The 16,127-nt window shown below is 36.0% G+C and overlaps 1 protein-coding gene across 5 annotated transcripts in view; it reads left to right on the forward strand.

Moving 5' to 3' along the window:
- LOC128859582 (tyrosine-protein kinase Src64B) overlaps positions 1-16,127 on the forward strand; it is a 187,049-nt gene that overhangs the window by 42,367 nt on the left and 128,555 nt on the right. For all 5 annotated transcript variants that reach the window (XM_054096515.1, XM_054096512.1, XM_054096513.1 and 2 more), the window contains exon 3: positions 12,993-13,024. The gene's annotated coding sequence lies outside the window, so the exon portion shown is untranslated. The remainder of the gene's footprint in view (positions 1-12,992; positions 13,025-16,127) is intronic.

The raw sequence follows: 16,127 nt of genomic DNA on the forward strand, positions 1-16,127 counted from the left end.
AAGCTCGTAAGGCACATAATTGAAGCGACGCAGAAAACCTTATCTTATAGTCAATAGAGAGAGCTGGAATTGTGCATTTGTGTTAAAACTTACATATACATGCGTACATATTTGTAATCCAACGGTTGATATATTTTGTTTTTACCAGATTTCGTAGATAATATTAGGGATGTCAATACCGGACCCCCGAGATGCCGGTCTTTTTGGCTGTGTGCGGGATCACTTCTCCTACACGAAGAAAAATCCTATATCACTAGAAAATGTCGTTAATGCAGTGAATAGGAATAATTCAGCCACAAAAAATTATATATTTGATGAAAGAAAATAAACTATTTAGGCTGTCAAACGAATTCGCATAGCTTAGTTGCTGTTTTCGTAAATTCAAGCACAGCTGGAGACCTCAGGGTTTGCAAACTCGCACACAGTCTAAATCGAAAAAATCTTTGAATTATTTGTTTTCTTTATAACAAAGAAAATTTTGTTTCCGAATTTATAATACTTGCAAACCAGTTACAGTTCTTACAGACTGGTTACAAGTAAAATTAAGTAAGTCATATTATATTACATTTGCATTTACTAAAAATTAAAAAAGGGAAGACAAATGGCAAGATTCTTTCATAGTAATGATTTTAATTGAGACCTAAAACAAAATTTATTAACCAAGATATCAAAGCCCAATGAAACGAAGAGATTATTCAACTCAGGAAGTGTTCTACTAAACGGGACATTAAAGCCACTTACAGTCTTGATAGTGCCAACGTGAAACAGATCAGAATATTATAATTGTCTAGAGACTATATTAAATAAGAAATATCCTGTTAAAAAAATTCTTCTATAATGCAGTGTTAGACATAAGGAAATTTGGTTTATGGAAATTTGTTGATAAGGCCTCCCAATGAGGCAATAACCTTAGAGTATGGATCTGAGAAAGACTAACTATTGCATCGTACAAAAGGAATTATTGCAAAAGATTTGGAAATAGCATAATTAATATGCAAAACAAAATTAAATTTTTAATCAAAAAATACCCAAAGACTAATCTCATTTACCACCTCTAAAAATGTAGACGAAATATGATATGAGGTACGTGCAAAGGTCCAAAAATCTTCTGCAGAATCTTTCTCTCAAAAACTCAGGTGTCCCGGTGACATTATTATAATGTTAATCGAAATCATAACTGTCAACAGTGACGTGGGTGCTGATACGTGAGTGCGCCTACTGTTCAGTGGTTTGTGGATTGGATAGATCAAACTTAAATTCCAATCGGCAGGCATGCTTTCACCTGACCCATATTTTGCATAGAAGCTGATGCATACACCTTACCAGCTACTCGCCGCCATGTTTGAATAGCTCAGCCGGCAGTCCGTCGGCGCCGGCGGCTTTGTTGTTCTTTAGCCGCGTTATCGCTATTCTCACCTCGTCATGGTCGGGTAGCATAATAATCTTCACATTCTTTGTGACATGCGTAGTTGTCATTGTTTAGAAGGTTTGAGAAGTGTTGCCTCCATAAGGCAAGAACTCTTTGGATGTCAAATACCAGATCGCCGTCTTTGTTCTTACAGGAAATCGTCCCGGTCTTGAAACCTTCTTTTCGTCGCCGAACTTTCTGGTAGAATTTACGTGCATTTTTCTTGTAGGCCAGTATCACAAGCTCCTCACACTCACGTATTTCGGCCTCTCGTTTCTTCATTCTGATAATACGCGTCTTCCTTTTCCAGCTCCCGGTAGCGCTCCCACATGACTTAAAAGCACGACTTTCTTAACAAGGAAAGTTCCTAACTCAGAAAGTTGGCCCAATAAACATGATCCTTGACGGGTTGGGTCCAAAGGAATAGGGGCTTAGGTGTGTGGGATTAAGAGGGCGACGTTGATTAGCAACGCACGGGTACTTTCGTATGTTGAGTGTGTCGGGGTCGATTTTGCTTAGATAGGAGTTTAACCTACTACAATATGCCGAACCTAATTATGTCAAGATAACACGGGTCTCAAGAGACAGCTGTGGGTCTTTGTCTGCGCTGGTGGTTGGAGTTCAATGATGGTATTCGGGGATCTTGAGCTTAGAAAGACGGTATGCATGAGGAATATTTATGCTGCTACAACAACTACAATAAACAGAATGTTAAGTACCTTTTCACCTCTACAACTTCACTTCTACCAACAACACTAAATAAGTGAAAAAGATTTAACTCACTGAGTCTGTCATAAATGAGTGCATGGTTTTTCAATTAAAAACGAATGGTTCACTGAATTAATGGTGCTAAAGAGATGATAACGAAGTGGAAAAGAATGTACCTCAGGTGCCCGGAGAACCAGTTCTCCACGGACCTGGACAGCTTAGTCACAGTCTTTCTGTTACGGCTGTATTCCTCTTTGTATAGAGCAAGCACTGAACAATTTTTTGCAAGAAATTAGAAATTTGTTTTTATCTCTTTGTGTGAGTCGAAAAATGGCAGTAATTTTTTTTTTTTTTTGGTGTTTTTATTCTAGCTTGGGGAAAGTGTTTAAATAGGACACCTAAGCAACTGTGCTTGCAATACCCTCAACTCATAACTACTCTAAACTTTAAATGACACTTTCATACACTACTACATACATCCATTTATTTATTTACATATACATCTATGCGCTTATGCACTTTTGCTCGGCGAATTTGCCTTGAAACAAAAATGCTTTTAAACGTCAGCATCAGTATGAGCCATCAAGTCATTGGGGAAATTCACTATAAGCATACTGTAAACTGTATATGAAAAAATGAGCTAAGTAAAGAAAAAGAAATATTTGGTAGGTCGGTCGAAATGAGCAGTGCATAACCATTTGGAGTCATGCAGAGCGAGCGGGGGTGTTAATTTTGCATTTTTAACCAGTGCTCCATTGTTTGCTCTCGCTCTCTTTCTCTTTTCCTATCTATATTTGAGATTTACAGCACAACTGACGAATTGCGCTGGAAAATATGCTGTGAAGTTTGTGTAGAACAATAAAAAGGAATCTGTGAAATAATCTCAAGGCATTTGTGTTCCAATTTTTACTTCTCTTCTGCCCCGTACTGTTCTTTTGCTATCTACCTATTGTCGGACTTTGTGAAGAATTTGTGTTTTGGTATGCTCTCTTTCTGCTTTCTACCAAAGCGCAAGACTTGTGGGGATGAAATAACTTAACCGACAACGGCAACTCTCAAATAGCGTTGGCGACAGCAATGTTCACTCCTCAACAAAAGCAGTTGCAAGATATTCATCACACAACCACGACCCCAGAGGAAGGAGGGGTACATGTGTGGCTACCGTCAAATTTTACAGCAGTTTGCTGATTCAGCACAGCTTTTGATGCTCTCTTAGCTAGAAAATTGTACGACAAAGTAATTTTTTTTTAGCGTAGTAGTACATAAAAACTTGGTAATATTGACTCAGCAGTAGCGGCGGGCCATATGAAGGTTTCGATGAAGTGAGAGGGTACAACAATGCAGAGCTTGTTGTCTGTTGCATGATTCTTGTTGTATCAAATGCCTGCCATACATATGGGTGGCTGTGTGATACAGCATATTTATTCATGTTTTTGAATGATTGTTGTTCAAATGTTAAAACTTGTCATTGTTCGCTGCTCCACTACATTCCATCACTTTTCTTCCCTTCGCTGTACGGGTATGTATAGCAATAATTGTGTTGGTGTTCTGTTGTAAGACTTTTTGTCACTTTTATTCTGTAACTCGTAGCAAATAATGTCGATTTGTTGCTCCACAAAGTGCCAGTAATCGGATTCGATTACTTCATTGCTGTCTGCAAATTGACCGTAAAATCTTCTTTGGCATAGATTCAGTGAATTGAAATCGATTTAAAATGCAAACACCCACCCCACTTCCACACACTTCACGTACTTTGATTTCACATATATCTACATATTTATATACTTCTGTAAATGTATATACATACACCTTATTATCAGAAAGTACTGGGAATGTTTAAGTAAAACAAAACAGAGACGAGAAAATTGTTTCTAATTGAGCAATTCGTAAACTCCCAAAACGATAGGCATTATTTGACCGACCGTTGATACTAGAATTTGAGTCATCGATTGGACACCAGCAGGCAGCACCCGCCACAGGTAATGGTTTGGGCCGCTGTAACCGCAGAAGGGCGCTCTCCCATTGTTTTCATTGATCCAGACGTCAAGGTAAATGCGAAATATTGTCGGGAAAGTATTCTGGAGGTTGCTTTGAAGCCGTAGGCAGACAAACATTTCGGTGGCAGACCATGGACGTTTTAACAGGACTCGGCACCGTCTCACAAAGCTCGAGTGAACCAAGAATGGCTATAAAACAACGTTCCGAACTTCATAACATCCACACAATGGCTCTCAAATTCACCAGACCCGAATCCGATGGATTATTCTCTTTGGGCCATTTTGGAGAGCAAGGTCCGATCTAAAAGATTCACCAGTCTCGAGGCGCTGAAAAAAACCATTGACCGCGAGTGGGCCAAAATACCTACAAGTCACATTCGGGTAGCGTGCGAATCGTTTCTGGATCGTCTCAAGGCCACAGGCAAGGTCATATCGAGCAAAAGTAAATTGATTTTTAATTTTGTATAATTTTCACACATTTTTTACTTTGAATTGAATAAAAGTAATTTTTCAAGCTAAATTTTAATCACTAATTGAGTAGTGTTTGGGTCATTATCTTGCATAAAAAGTCAATGAAGTGGTATATTTTTCTCAGGAAATCGTAGCACCACTTTGTAGTATGTCCTTGTAAATAAGTTTGTCAATTTTATTGGTTATGAGGTTAATGGTCCTACTCCTTACCAAGAGAGGCATCCTGAATTCATTATGTTGCCGACACCGTGCTTGATTGTTATTGTTTTTTGTGAACCGCGGTGAGAACTCTTCTCCTTTAGGACGTCTGACAATTCGCCCATCTTTATTTGCAAATAAATTAATTTTTGCTTCATCATTCCAAAGTTTTTTTATACCATTTTTTCTGGTCCACACCATCGCTTGTGTTCTTGGGCAAAATGTTTCCTCTTCCTTAAATTTGCTTTCTTGTTGCAATAGACGAATTTTACGAGCTATTCTGCCTGCTAGGTTCATGCTGTACAATCGCCGCCGTACAGTGCGTTGTTGACTTCTGTTACAATGGCCTTTGATGACTTAAAAGGATCCGCCTTGGTAAGAATCACAATTAAATTATCAATTCGTTTTCGTTTTGCCACTACGCCGTTCTGTGGATTATTTTAGCTTGACGGACTTACAAGAATTTTTGGACCATCCAAGTGACTCATCAATAAATTAGTACGATTTTTTTGTTTTCGAAGATTGGCAAGAAGCTTCCGCTCCTCACCTGTGCTATGTCAATATTTTTCACTCTGTTAGTTAAGGGGTTATATACACTTGTAAGGCTGAAAAATCACGTTTTTTTGAGAATTTTTTACAAATAACGATTTTATTAAACAAATACAATTTTTAATTATTCAAATAATGTCTACTTTAAAGTTAATTATAGCACGTAAAGTTATTGAAAATATTGAAGTGCAAAGCGTTCGGCGGTGGACAAAATATTATTATTGTGGATTATCTGACACCGAAAAACCAATTAGATTCTCTTGTGGATATTAATCGAAAGAATAGTCAAAATTTTAATTTTTGATAAAATTGGCGCCGATAGGAAAAAAATCGAATTTTCTAGAAAAATGTTCGCGAAAAATTGCCTAAAAAAATAGAAAAAATCATCAGAATTCTCATTCCTTCGATTAATACCTGGAGAATATATCTGAGAAGGTTGTGTTAAAATTTTAAGACGATCGGTTCAGCCGTTTTTGAGAAATCGTTTCCACCGCCTTGGAAAACACGGTTTTGAAAAAAACGAGTTTAAAGTTTGAAAAGCACTTTACATATGGCAAACATTCTCTGAAACGCCTTTTCAAATTTGCGTGTAACTTCGAAAACATTAGTAAACAAATTTAAATTTCCATAGCTTTAAATATTCCTGGACTCATAGGAGCAGATGATTGATTGTCTGGAAATCCAGATCGGAATTCGTTGCACTACAGTTTGTCGTCAGAATTGGAAAACATGACCTATCGAAGACCACACAGAAAAGAGAGCCTCAAACAACCTTTGGTTCGAGCAGCGACGTCAATATCAATGTAAACTGCGCGTGCTGCAATAGCTGAATTACCTTATCGTTTGAAGGCTTGTGTAAAAGCAAATGGACCATTTTGAAAGAAAATTAATTTTTGTTTTTAATATTTACGTGTTTAAATAAAACTAACTTCATTAAAAAAAGGATTCTAATTTCATACCTATAACGGACTTTACATGTAACAGGACTTATGCCAGGACTCAGTATAATTGGCGCTTACATTACCCTCCAATTTGTAGTGTGCGTCTTGATGAACTACAGTTTAATGCTGCCTCCAAACGGCAGATGGTTATTTTATGAGCTTCTTCATGGCAAAATACTTATACACTCTTAGGCTTGCCATTGTCTGACGAGGGCGACTGCTAAAAAAAAAAAAACAATTTTTAATAAGAATAAAAAAACACTTTTTAAGAAGAATTAAAAAAACACTTTTTAATAAGAAATAAAAAAAAATTGGTTGGTGATCAGTTTTATAGCCCATTAAATTTTAGAATAATAAGATGCACATTTGAATTGGCTCAACATTTTCGATGATTTTTTATATTCTTTTTTATTGACTCCGTGTTAAGCATTTTACCTTAAGTTACTTTATAAGATATGTATGTGTTACAATTTGTTTCGACTTCAGTTGTTGCAAAATAATGAATGCCTTAATCCTGGGACCGATCGCGGAATTCTGGGATTGTCATAGCGAGATCCCGAAAAAATGGGTGTCTCTAGAACATTAATATTTACATTTAAAGGCTTGTAGAATTTCTTAGGCCGATGTATTACCCAAAAAAAAAAAAAAAGCCACAAATAAAATCGGTACCTATGCAAGCACAGTTCATTAAAATTCGAGGGAAATTATTACTTTTGGGACAAAGTCGATTGTTGGAAGTTATTACTTTTGTGCATATCTCTTCGATTACAAGAATACGCGTTTGTTCATACACCAGCGTACACATATACATCTGCACATACATAAGTTCATGCCGGTAAAGTCGAGAGCCTGAATGATAACGTATTGCGTTTAAGCACTCACACATGCACATTAGTATACCTACCTCAGTGCTTTCGAATTACAATAACTCTGGTTAGCGGTAGCTGTTGCAACATTAATGCTATCTCACCCGTTCCCGAATGCATTAAAATGTCATTTCTATGTCAACCAACTCATAAAGTATTAAATTTATGGCAACACTACCGAGCTACGATGGGTCGGTATGGCGGCGGTGTCAATTAAGTGCTCAAAATCAAACCAGCATGAATGCATACGCATGCACACTTGACATACATATTTTTGTGTATTTATAATTTTGTAAATAAAAGTCGATAAATGCGTTAAAATATTGGGTTATTTTTTTAAGCTCTTGAGAATTTGAAATGATAATACATAACTTGTTGGCCTGTTTTTCTTTTATTATAATCTGGCATGCTTTTTTTTTTGATATGCCATCAGGTAAATGTCCGCCGCGGCGACGGTTTACAAGGTCCATTCGATCAGTCTAATTTTTGACTACTTTTTCCAATAAATCTGACCGCATGGCCCCAATGATAGCTTCATTATTGCAATAAATCGATTGTTAAGCGCGCTGTATTGTAGGTTGCGCTGTCTTGTTGGAATCAAATGTCGTCCTTGTGTAGCTGATTAAGTTTTGAAAACAATAATTCAGTCAGCAGGGCTCGATAGCGTTCGCCATTCACCGTGACGGCAGCTCTTTCCTCATTTCGAAAGGAATTAGGACCGATGATATCGCCAGGGATCGATGAGCTTCGTAAACATATTTATTTTTTTCAGAGTAAATTTCCACAATTTGGAAGCTCTATCTTGGCATTAAACGACTAATGATGTCTTGCGAAATCTTACTAAACAGAAATGCCAACACAGCTGTCAAATCATAGTTATAGACATTGATAGTTCTCATGTTGCTAAAAAAAACACCCGATACACATGTGGTTACTGAGTTCATAATGTATTTATGTCTGTATGTGTATATGAACATATGTGTGTGCGCATGCCCATTAAATGCAGTAAAAGATAAACATCTATCAGACCAATTGATTTTTCGTGTGTGTAAGTATTTATTTACATACATATGCATGCCTATGTATAATACAAAGTTAGGCTATTTATTCGCTTGCAAGCTATGTTTGTGGCAAAGTGAAACGATAAATGCAATTTCTCGAAGTCTCTTTATCGAAGTTAGTTAGTGAGCAACTTTTATGAAAACATTGGATAAATGTAAGTGTCTTCTGTAAAATGTCGACCAAAATGATCTTGCAGCTTTACGCCTCCATTAAACTCGTAATAGCTAGTTCCATGCATAACTCTTCCTCTGCGTTAGGTGGTGGTTGGTCTCCGATAAAGGCATTTAGGGGTCGGGAGCTTAGGAAGGTGGTGAGAAGTTACCGGGCTTGAGCCGGGATAGCTCATTATTCTCTGAAGAGGTCGCAATAAAACATGACGTGTTCTATGTTTTCGTCAGATTCGGGCAGCTTGTACAGAAAGAGCCGTCTGCCAGCTTAAAACGGTGCAGGTATTCCTGAAAACAGCCATGTCTGCTGAGCAACTGCGAGAGGTGATAGTCGGTGTTTTCATGTTTTCTCATTAACGTGGTATGAGTTTGTTGGTCCAATATCCGCTTTGTGACTCATCCCAGCGCTGCTGCCACCGTCAGCAGTCGTTCAGCTGCTTTGTCTACTAAAATATCTTGGGGGTAGTTAATTAGGTTAACATCAAAATATTTAATTCTCTATTTAACAAAAGCAGGAATAGATGTTGAGATGACTTTTTCTTACCGCCTTTCAAACAATTTCTAGTATAAGATTTATTGAGTAGTCCTCGTCTAATCGTTTAAATTTACATCGGAAAATTCATTTTTAAAATTTGCACTATTTTGGCAAGCCTTGGAAACTGGGTTAAAGCCTAGCCGCGTTCATTCAATTGTTTGTTAGAAACGCCGTGTGACCAGCTCTTACTGAATTCATTTGAAGACCATCTGTACAAGAACAAATGGCAAAAAAGACTGAATTTCAAAATCGTCGTATTCAGCCAAAGAGTCTAGCGAGTTTCCATCTAACCTAAACTAATCTAATGCATCGCATCTAACTCTTTAGAGCAGGTTATCGTCAAGGTGAGATCACATTTACCACATTTACATTGTTAAACTTGGTTTAGCAAGTGTTCTGTCGACTTCAGCAAAGTTTCTATAGATCCCAGTTAGACCTGGATATATGTTTTTAGAACTAGACTAGAGTTAGGCATTTTGTGAATATTTTTACCATTTTAGCCGCCTTTACCTATACAACAATAGACGAGCTACTGTTTGATTGAAATAATTGTAACTATTGTATTACTAAATTTATATGGTTTTCACGCAACCCACTAATAGCTGCTAACTTTATACTTTATTGCTTTCTTAATATTTAGAGACTATTCCAAACTATCTAGCTTGGTTCAATTATTTCAATGCACTTAGTTTTCGAAAAAAGCTGCTGTACCATATTACCCACCTATACCAAAGTACATGCAGTTACTCTACACATATTTTCTTGATGATAATGGGACTCTTACTCAATAAGCAATCTTCTCAAGGTCATATCTGTTTTTGGTTTTTTTTTTTCAGTGACACCTTGCAATTTACTTTGTCCTTCCCATGCTTAATGTTTCCGCAGTGCTTCGCTTCACCAAACGAACAACTAATCCGTTTTGGTTCCAACGCATACTTGTCATCATTGCTAATCAAACACCCCTTTCGGATATTTGATCCGAAAATGTGACTAGTTTTTTTCGACATTTTTAATAAAATGAGTAGAAACTGAAAGTAAACTTCTTTACCCTACCTTCTTCAGATGCATATGTACATATATATTTTATATCTTGTTATGCCTTTTCTACACTCTTCGCCCACTGTACGGAACACTTGCCTTTCAACAATACATTGTATATCCTATTCAATGTGCGTGTCACGTTTGTAGTTGCGTGTTTCATATTTGCTGACTCCCAAGTGTCACTGCCACAGGCACGACAGCAGTAGGCTTTTGTTTTGCTTATTCTTATTTTCAAATCCGCTTTATTAATCGTATTTTGTTATTTTATTTTTTTATTCATTTTTTATGTTTCATTTCCTTTAGTTGTGCGATACATTTTTTCACTTACCCTTCAAATAACTTCGGCTCAGACTCTGTTGTAGCAGTTTATCAAGCGCTGCCAGACACGGTGTAGTTACCAGTCGTCGTCGATCATATATAACTGTAAACCCAAGAAACATGCTTTATGGCGGGGTGGGTCTAAAGGGGGAAGATTGTTAGGTGAGTGAGTTTAAGGGGGCTCGTGAGTTAGTAGCGTGCGGAGTACCTCCACTTACCGAACAATTTTGAGTGTGTCGGGGTCGATTCTGGTTAGCCAGGAGTTTAAAAAGAGCAACATTTACTAACCTCTTGTCGAAAAACTCTCAAGCGAAAAATGTGATTCTTAGCCAATCTGCCGTCGAATATTTATTGAAATATTATGAAAGGTTCAGGTGTATGAAGAGCATAATCATCGATGCTGAAACCGTGGGAAATACCAGTTTAAGGGAGGATCGCTTATAGAATTCTCAAGTTTGCAAAACTAGATTCAAAACTGCCAAAGAGATTCGAAGTGTGGCACAGAACCTGTTGATTTGACCAGTCGATGTTCTGCCAAAACTCTACATTTGACAACGAAAATGCTCAAATAATCTGTTAGGAATTGATTGGAGAAAAGAGATTTTTCGACATTAATCGAAATTTAAACATTTTTCTATCGCCGGTAAGCCCCACATCACAAGGAGAAGAATTGATAAACCCTTTAAAGACGAGTATGTTCGACGTAGCGATATTCAAAATTGTATTCGAGCCGTCTGGAGTTGGCTTTTCTATTACGGTGTTTGAAAGAGGGTCCTAATGGATGAAGCAATAAATGAAATTCTGAATAGACGGAGAAAAGTTTGAACCCATAAACTCATTACCATTCTATGCTCTAAAACTATACCTAAATGGCTCATAATTTTTTTTCTTTAATAAAAAATAAAATATATTTCACAGGAATAGGGATTTCCACCATGGGCTCATCTAGTAATAGCTCCTACGTCATCACTTTAGATAACCTTTATAATTTTTTGAAGATACAGTTGATGAAGAGGAGGATTAAGTCTTTGTTTTACTTGAATCGGATTCCCAAACCGCTGGGGTTGTAGAATGACAATAAAGGAAATAAGGCGAAATTTGATTAATTGGGTTCGCATAAAAGTCCTGATTAAAGCTAAAGGCGGCCCGGCAATATATTGAGAAAACTTACTGTTAGATTGTCCGTTATTGCTACTAATATGCAAAGTGGTGTTATTTTTAAATTGGTCATTTGGGAAAGTTATGTAAAAACCAGAAATGGTTCTATTGAAAAAAAACTACGAAATTCGAATAATTCTATACACAACTCAAAAGTAGATTTTATTTTTCAAATCATCTTTTTTAATCATCAATTTCACGTAGCTGTTAACTAAACAAATTATCAATTGCGATTTTCTTGGTGTCCGTAATTTTATGCTCGGCATTGTATTTTTCTTTTTTTATTCCAGTGTGAGGCTTTCGGCTCAGCTTGTTAGCTTTTGTTTCCTTTCATAAAAAATGAATACCTACTCTCTTTTGTATTTGAGTTGCGTGTGTTCACTTGTTTATGAGTGTACACATGCACATACGAGTACATACATATGTACGCATCCGTAATGTAATTTTTATGCTTTTGCTTACATCGAAAATCCATTTTTGTTTGCTGTGCAACAATAACTTGCTTTGCAAAATATTCGCCCATAAAATATTTTAATCAATTGTTTGCTAACTTTTTTTATTATTTGTTTTGGTGAAGCTTGGTTATTAATGACTTTTATTGTTTATTGTTCGTCTGTGTGCTGCCATGGTGGCGAAACTACGCCTACACTATTCGGATATCTCTCTTCATAACTATATGTTCTCCGGGAAATCTAAGAAAACACTACTTCTCCAATCAAAAGTACTACACCTAACATCGGTGTTGTCGACATTACTGATCAATTTATATTTTTTATTTGTTTTTTTCAAGGCTTTTGGTAGCATACTAGAAAGTACAGTAGTTAGGGTAATATGAGGGTTCCTATCTATATTTCTGGCTTTGGGCACTTCTTGTGTTGTCAGGCACCATCTGACATTTCTTTGAGAAGTTTGGCATATTTTACGAGGTTACCATATGTATTTTGCGTCCAATAATGAAAACAGAGTAAAATATATTAATAAAAAATAAAAATAATAAATAATGAAAATGGCTTTATTGGTTTTCCAAATATTCTCCTTGGAAGCCGATTTGCAAAGCACTTTTACCACTCAGAAGTGGATACTTTCAAAACGTCTTTAAAGAGCTGAATTTCTTCAATATCAAACGTATCAAACGAAAAAAAATCTGTACGACCAAACTGACGATCTTGCATTATCGATTTACGCACAGCAACGATTAATTCTAGCACAACAACCATTTCTGGATAGCCTTGGGCATGAGTTTGTCGAGCATAAATAAGATTTTGTATCATTGTCTTGTAGCAAAAGAGATCTGTTTGCGTTGGATCCCACGCAATTTAAAAAGCATACCAATGTTAATTTTTCCATTTCCTGGCGAAAAATATAAATAGCAAGCACAAATTTTTTTTCCCATTATATTATTTATTTATTTAGTTTTCGTATTATTTAAATTTTTATTTTATGCAATTTTATTTATTAACTTTTATTTCACATAAATGCAAATTCCACTATTTAAAAACAATATAGATTCTCATTTGACTCTGTTGAAATAGTCTCACATAAAGTTAATTGTTAAAATTTTCCTTTTTTTCAGATATACCAACACACCAACCAATCAATAAAAGGGTAAGCAATTAAATTCTTAAAACAAGTGAAATTTCATAAAAAAAGAGGTTGTCTGTAAAGTCGGTTTACTGACGATAGTTTAACGTGATAACGTCATAAGAAAATACTGATTGAATGGTTGCATTTTTCAAAAGAAAATTTTAATTTTATTTGTTTGATAGATATTTTGTATGGATATAGAGAATGAGTTAGCATTAACATAACATAATATACTTTAACATAACATAACATAACACAACATAACACAACATAATATAACATAACATAACATAACATAACATAACATAACATAACATAACATAACATAACATAACATAACATAACATAACATAACATAACATAACATAACATAACATACCATAACATAACATAACATAACATACCATAACATAACATAACATAACATAACATAACATAACATAACATAACATAACATAACATAACATAACATAACATAACATAATATAACATAACATAACATAACATAATATAATATAACATAACATAACATAACATAACATAACATAAAATAACATAACATAACATAACATAACAAATTACCCCGTATTAAAGCACTTATCAACAGCTTTAATTTGATACCCATATTGTACATACACGTCCGAAGGTTACCAGGGTCCACGTTTTGACCTATATCCTGAGACCCTATCTACCAATAGGTATTCAAACTATACGGAAATCATCTTCAATACCTACTTAACAATGTGTGTAAGTTTGGTTTAATTCGGTTCAAAGACACGGCGGGTCCACGTTTTGGCATATATTTCGAGACCCTAGTCATCAATAGGTATGAAAATTACCCCGTATTAAAGCACTTATCAACAGCTTTCATTTGATATCCATATTGTACAAACACATTCTAGGGTCCACGTTTTGGTCTCTATCTCGAGACCCTAGTCACGGAGCGGATGGAAATACTCTGAACTAAAGCATTCACCAACAGCTTCCATTTGATACCCATATTGTACATACACATCCGAAGGTTACCCGGGTCCACGTTTTGACCTATATCTCGAGACCCTGTCTACCAATAGGTATCCAAACTATACGGAAACCATCTTCAATACCTCCTTAACAATGTGTGCAAGTTTGGTTTAATTCGGTGCAAAGACACGGCGGGTCCACGTTTTGGCATATATTTCCAGACCCTAGTCATCAATAGGTATGAAAATTACCCCGTATTAAATCACTTATCAACAGCTTTCATTTGATACCCATATTGTACATACACAGCCAAAGGTTACCCGGGTCCACGTTTTGACCTATATCTCGAGACCCCAGTCACGGAGCGGCATGAAAAATACTCTGTACTAAAGCATTCACCAACAGCTTCAATTTGATATCCATATTGTACAAACACATTCTAGGGTCCACGTTTTGGTCTCTATCTCGAGACCCTAGTCACGGAGCGGCATGAAAAATACTCTGGACTAAAGCATTCACCAACAGCTTCCATTTGATACCCATATTGTACATACACATCCGAAGGTTACCCGGGTCCACGTTTTGACCTATATCTCGAGCCCTATTTCCAAAATAAAATATAATCCATGTTACTCGTGGAGGATGTAGCTTTCGAATGGTGAAAGAATTTGCAGTTCATTCAATGCAATGAGCAAGGTAACTACATATGAGCAAGGTAACACTAATGAGCAAGGTAACACTAATGAGCAAGGTAACACTAAAGAGCAAGGTAACACTAAAGAGCAAGGTAACACTAATGAGCAAGGTAACACTAAAGAGCAAGGTAACACTAATGAGCAAGGTAACTACATATGAGCAAGGTAACACTAAAGAGCAAGGTAACACTAATGAGCAAGGTAACTACATATGAGCAAGGTAACACTAATGAGCAAGGTAACGACACATTTTTTCGTGCGTGCAGCCTGTTAAATCGAATTATAAGACGTTATCACGTCAAAAAACTGAAAAATTTATTAACTATTCTCATGGAACAAAAAAAATGAGAAAAAAATAAACCATTCGAATTTTAATAGTTATTCTCTGAAATCAGCTGCTTCTATTTCTTTTTGCTTGTTATTAAATTGTACATTATCCCACTTTCCGACTGCATCAGATCAGATGCTGCATGTCTAAATGTTGCCTTAATCAACCATCAATCCAACCAACACGCGCTCTTAATTAATGAGAAGAGAAAATAAAAATAATTTCTTTTTTAAACTGTTACAATGCTTATGTTATACATAGGTATACTTACATATTTAAGCATGATTGAACGTAGAAATAGTGTGATATTGTCGTTACCCTGCAGGAAAAGTACTAGTAGTGACCTAGAACAGTACTACTTCAGCAGTTCGTTTATATCTTTCTTCAGTGGTAGCAAGTGGTATTTTTACCATGGCGTTGTCCTACGAAATGCCAATTGTCCGACCATAAACCAGCAAAATACCAGTTCATATCAGCCAAAAGAAAACCAATAAAATAACCACTTTTAGGCAAATTAAACGTGGTTCAAACATTTAAAAAATTTCTTCAAATGTACAGTATAAGGAAATCCTAAAAAAATCAAAATAATTTCTTTAAAAAATTCATGCTATTTAAATTTCGGATTCGTATTGGAAGTGACTGGTTGTTGCGACACAGTGAGGAGCTTTTCTTAACTGCATTTCTGTTTCATAGGCGCTGGTAACGCTTATTATTGATTCTGCAATACAATACGCTAATTAAAATAAGTATTTACATTGATTTTGATAGTATCTAAAAGTTCGTTTCCTTGAGGTTCATCTCTATGTGTCTATTATGTCGGTGCTAAACACGTTTGTAAGATTTTTGCTGATAAAATGGTGGAACAGATTCCTTATTGCAAATATCCGTCAAACAGAGATTTAATACTCTGCATCCTGTATTTTTTTTGTGATCGAAGAGCTCAGAGGAAAACGAGATTTAATCGACCCTGCCGTAGAATCCCAATCGCTGGCATTACCGAAGTATAATAATTAATTCTTTTGACGTTTTAAAGCTAAACTGAGCTGGTGTAACTATATTATACTATTAGTCCCTACCTCCAGTCTTACTGACTTGTGATAGGAAGCTACATATAAAGTGAATAAATTTAAGGGAAATG

This window comes from Anastrepha ludens, chromosome 4 (genome assembly GCF_028408465.1).
Source record: "Anastrepha ludens isolate Willacy chromosome 4, idAnaLude1.1, whole genome shotgun sequence".
In the NCBI taxonomy this organism is placed as follows: domain Eukaryota; kingdom Metazoa; phylum Arthropoda; class Insecta; order Diptera; family Tephritidae; genus Anastrepha; species Anastrepha ludens.